This window comes from Rattus norvegicus, chromosome 20 (assembly GCF_021556685.1).
Source record: "Rattus norvegicus strain SHRSP/BbbUtx chromosome 20, alternate assembly SHRSP_T2T, whole genome shotgun sequence".
Lineage (NCBI taxonomy): Eukaryota > Metazoa > Chordata > Mammalia > Rodentia > Muridae > Rattus > Rattus norvegicus.
In genome coordinates this window covers 27,316,874-27,322,200 of record NC_141553.1, presented here as the reverse complement: position 1 = coordinate 27,322,200, position 5,327 = coordinate 27,316,874, and the positions used below count along the sequence as shown (strand labels likewise).

General features: G+C 39.7%; 1 pseudogene; it reads right to left on the bottom strand.

Annotated features, from left to right (window-relative positions):
- Positions 1-496: 496 nt before the first annotated feature.
- On the bottom strand, positions 497-1,906 carry Eef1a1-ps5 (eukaryotic translation elongation factor 1 alpha 1, pseudogene 5; annotated as a pseudogene).
- Between the last annotated feature and the right edge of the window lie 3,421 nt (positions 1,907-5,327).

Below are 5,327 nucleotides of genomic sequence, written 5' to 3'. Positions count from 1 at the left end.
GAGTCAGAAATGTGGGCAGAGTGTAGTCTCTTCTGGCTTCCCAGGCATGTCCGCCCCTCTGAAGGTTTAGCTCTCTCTCCCAAGGGATTTGGGTGCAGGGAGCTTTTGATCAGGTCCCTTCAGATCTGGGCGGTATCTGGACTGCAAGGGACCTGCCGCTTGAGTGCCTCTTTTTTTTCTCATTAAACTTCTTTTAATGGGTCTCAAAATTCTGTGACAAATTTTTGGTCAAGTTGTTTCCATTAAAAAGTACTGTTTTTGAAAACTAATAACTTAAAACTGACACACACACACACACACACACACACACACACACACACACACACACACACACCAAGGTCCACAAAACATTCTTTCCTTCTGAAGGTTTTATGATGCATTGTTATCATTAACCAGTCTTTACTGTTAAACTTAAATGGCCAATTGAGACAAACAGTTCTGAGACCATTCTTCCCCCACTGATTAAGACTGGGGTGGCAGGTGTTAGGGCTAATATTCATTTAGTCTTCTGAGCTTTCTGGGCAGACTTGGTGACTTTGCCACCTCCTGCAGCCTTCTGTCCACAGCTTTGATGACACCCACAGCAACTGTCTGCCTCATGTCATGAACAGCAAAATGACCAAGTGGAGGATTGTCAGAGAAGCTCTCAACACACATGAGCTTGCCAGGGAGCATGTCAACAATGGCAGCATCACCAGACTTCAAGAATTTGGGGTCATCTTCCAACTTCTTACCAGAACGATGATCTATCTTCTCTTTTAGCTCGGCAAACTAGCTTGCTACGTGGGCCGTGTGACAATACAGAACAGGGGCACAGCCAGCACTAATTTGGCCTGGATGGTTCAGGATAATCACCTGAGCAGTGAGGCCAGCTGCTTCCATTGGTGGGTCATTTTTGCTGTCACCAGCAACATTGCCACGTCGAACGTCTTTGACAGACACGTTTTTTATGTTGAAGCCCACATTGTCCCCAGGAAAGCTTCACTCAAAGCTTCGTGGTGCATTTCCACAGACTTGACTTCAGTTGTTACATTGACTGGAGCAAAGGTAACCCCCATGCCAGGTTCGAGAACACCAGTTTCCACTCGGCCCACAGGAACAGTGCCAATGTCCCCAATTTTATAGACATCTTGGAGGGGCATTTGCAGAGGCTTTTCAATTTGACGAGTTGGCGGCAGAGTGCAGTTCCAGCACTGGCACTGCCATCTTTGCGGGTGACTTTCCATCCCTTGAACCAAGGCATATTAGCACTTGGTTCTAGCATGTTGTCACCATTCCAACAGAAATTGGCACAAATGCTACTGTGTCAGGGTTGTAGCCAATTTTCTTAATGTAGGTAGGTGCTGACTTCCTTAACGATTTCCTCGTATCTCTTCTGACTGCATGGTGACTCAGTGGAATCCATTTTGTTGACACCAACAATTAGCTGTTTCACACCCAGGGTGTAAGCCAGAAGAGCATGCTCATGGGTCTGCCCATTCTTGGAGATACCAGCTTCAAATTCACCAACACCAGCAGCAATGATCAGGACAGCACAACCAGCCTGAGATGTGCCTGTAATCATGTTCTTGATGAAGTCTCTGTGTCCTGGGGCATCAATGATAGCCACATAGTACTTGCTGGTCTCGAATTTCCACAGGGAGATGTCAATAGTGGTACCATGCTCACGCTCAGCTTTCAGTTTGTCCAAGACCCAGGAATACTTGAAGGAGCCTTTTTTCACTTCGGCAACCTCCTTTTCAAACTTTTTGATGGTTCTTTTGTTGATTCCACCACATTTGTAGATCAGGTGGCTGGTTGCGGTGGACTTGCCAGAATCTACGTGTCCTATTACGACAATGTTGATGTGAGTCTTTTCCTTTCCCATTTTTGCTTTGAATTAGCAGTGGCTTTCACAACACCTGTGCTCTGATGGCAAACCCCTTGTGAAAAAGCATATTTATTTCTTTTTGTTCTAGAGCTTTTAGGTGTGTTGTAAGCTGCTCTCTCCCGTTTCTTTCTGCTGGCACTCAGAGCTATGAGTTTTCCTCTTAGCACAGCTTTAATTGCGTCCCATAAGTTTGGGTATATTGTACCTTCATTTTCATTAAATTCTAAGAAGTCTTTATTTTTATTTCTTTATTACTTCCTTGACCAAGTTATCATTGAGTAGAATGTTGTCCAACTTCCATGTACATGTGGGCATTCTTTCCTTATTGTTATTGAAGACCTACCTTAGTCCGTGGTGGTCTAATAGGATGCTTGGGATTATTCCTATCTTTCTGTATCTGTTGAGGCCTGTTTTATGCCCAATTATATGGTCAATTTTGGAGAAGGTACCATGAGGTGCTGAGAAGATGGTATATTCTTTTGATTTAGGATGGAATGTTCTATAAATTCCGTTAAGTACATTTGGTTCATAACTTCTGTTAATCTCTTTGTCTCTGTTTAATTTCTGTTTCCATAATCTGTTCATTGATGAGAGTGGGGTGAAATTTCCTACTATTATTGTGTGAAGTGCAATGTGTGCTTTGAGCTTTAGTAAGGTTTCTTTTATGTATATAGGTGCCCTTGTATTTGGAGCAAAGATATTTAGGAATGAGAGTTCATCTTGGTGGATTTTTCCTTTGATGAATATGAAGTGTCCTTCCTTATCTTTTTTGATGACTTTTGGTTGAACATCGATTTTATTTGATAGTAGAATGGCTACTCCAGCTTGCTTCTTCAGACCATTTGATTGGAAAGTGGTTTTCCAGCCTTTTATTCTGAGGTAGTCTTTGTCTTTGTCTTTGAAGTGTGTTTCCTGTAGGCAGCAAAATGCTGGGTCCTCTTTATGTATCCAGTCTGTTAATCTGTGCCTTTTTACTGGGGAATTGAGTCCATTGATATTGAGAGATATTAAGGAGTAGTGATTGTTGTTTCCTATTATTTTTGTACTTGGAGGTGGGATTATGTTTGTGTGCTTCTCTTCTTTTGGTTTTGTTGCAAAAATATTACTTTCTTGTTTTTTCTAGGGTGTAGTTTACCTCCTTGTATTGGCCTTTGCCATTTCTTATCCTTTGTAGAGCTGGATTTGTAGAAAGATATTGTGTAAATTTGGTTTTGTCAGGGAATATCTTGGTTTCTCCCTCAATGTTAATCGATAGTTTTGCTGGATACTGTGGCCTGGGCTGGCATTTGTGTTCTCTTAGGGTCTATATGCCATCTGTCCAGGATCTTCTGGCTTTCACAGTCTCTGGTGAGAAGTCTGGTGTAATTCTGATAGGTCTGCCTTTATATGTTACTTGACCTTTTTCCCTTAGTGCTTTTAATATTCTTTCTTTGTTTTGTGCATTTGATGTTTTGACTATTATGTGACAGGAGGAATTTCTTTTCTGGTCCAATCTATTTGGAGTTCTGTAGGCTTCTTGTATGTTTATGGGCATCTCTTTCTTTAGGTTAGGGAAGATTTCTTCTATGATTTTGTTGAAGATATTTAATGGCCCTTTAAGTTGGAATCTTCACTCTCTTCTATACCTATTATCCTAAGGTTTGATCTTCTCATTGTGTCCTGGATTTCCTGTATGTTTTGGGCTGTGAGCTTTTTCTGTTTTACATTATCTTTGGTGGTTGTGTTGATGTTTTCTATGGTATCTTCTGCTCCTGAGATTCTCTCTTCTATCTCCTGTATTCTGTTGGTGATGCTCGTATCTATGACTCTTGATCTCTTCCCTGGGTTTTCTATGTCCAGGGTTGTCTCCCCTTGTGCTTTCTATATTGTTTCTATTTCCATTTTTAACTCATTGATGGTTTTGTTCATTTCCTTCTCCTGTTTGGTTGTTTTTTCCAGTAGTTCTTCAAGGGATTTTTGTGTTTCCTCTTTAAGGGCTTCTACTTGTTTACTTGTGTAAACAAGTAATTCCTTAAGGGAGTTATTTATGACCTTCTTGTCCTCCATCATCATGATAAAATGTGATTTTGAATCTACATCTTTCTTTTTTGGTGTGTTTGGATATACAGTGTTTTCTTTAGGGGGAACACTGGGCTCTGATGATGTCTTGGTTTCTGTTGCTTGGGTTCCTGTGCTTGCCTCTTGCCATATGTCTCTGGTTGTCTCTGGTGTTGCCATTCTTGCTGTTTCTAATAGTGGCTTGACCTTCTTGTGGGCCAGTGTTTCAGCACTCCTGTAGACCTCTTTTCCTGTTTTCTTTCAGCGAGAATAGAGAACAGAGTATTCTGTTGTCAGGTGTGTAGTCACTCCTGGCAGCTGGCTTTTAGCTCTCTGTGAGGGCAGCAACCAGAGGGTCCTGCCCCTACTGCTCCTAGGTCCCTGTGCCTTACGGACTACTTTTGACAGATAATGAGAGTAGTCATCCTTGTCTTCTTTTTGTTTGTTTCTTTTACCATCTTCCTATTTGTTATATTGCTCCAAAACAAATAAATAGTCACACTTTATGCTTTTGTTGGAAAGGAACTAAAACCCTATCTCAGAGAGAAAGGAACAGTAAATATGTGAAGATATATAAGAATCTACTGTGAATTATTCTTAATATAAATATAAACAGTGAATCAGGTAAACCGTATTTTTTCAATTGATACTAATTCCCAATAATTACACAAAGAAACCAGATTTATTTAAAAGTGCACCTCAATAGCTGAAAAGTTAAATGCTCTACCTTAGCCTTCTATGGTAATCTGGCTTCCTCCTAATCCCATCCCATGACACTTGCATATTATTATTGATATGACTCTTTAGGCTTCAGGTGTGTTTCCATGATCTCTCTGAATCCCTGCATCTATTTGTCCTTTCTGGACAAATTTGTTTGTAGTTGAAGCATCACCATTTACTTTGCCCATGGCTAACTTGCCACATTTGAGGCAAATTCCATAAAGAGGTTGTTGATGATCATCATGTTCTTTAAAGTAGAATGGGGGTACTGTCAGGAGCAGACCTGTCTCATAGTCAAAAGATCTTAGTTAATAAAAATATCTTTAAATGTCAATATTCTGTAAGCCTCCAAGATTTTGGAAGACTAGCTGTCTATCCATAGTATATTCAAATTGTCAAACATTGTTTAATTTTAGCTATTTACTATTTGAATAACTTGGAAAGTATTTCATTATAATTAACTAAACTAGTATCTAGTATGACTGTCAATCTGTATTTTTTAGCTATCCATAATAGCTTGCAATTTGTATTTTTTATCCTACCTAATACTTTGTACTAGCAGCTTTCAAAAGGACTAGAAGTTTATATTGCAACTTTGAGAATTATATAAGTACAATACCTCAAATAAGTGTTAAAACATATACATTATATTTATCAATCTTAAATTTGTATCAGTATATAATAACCTATACCAATGTAT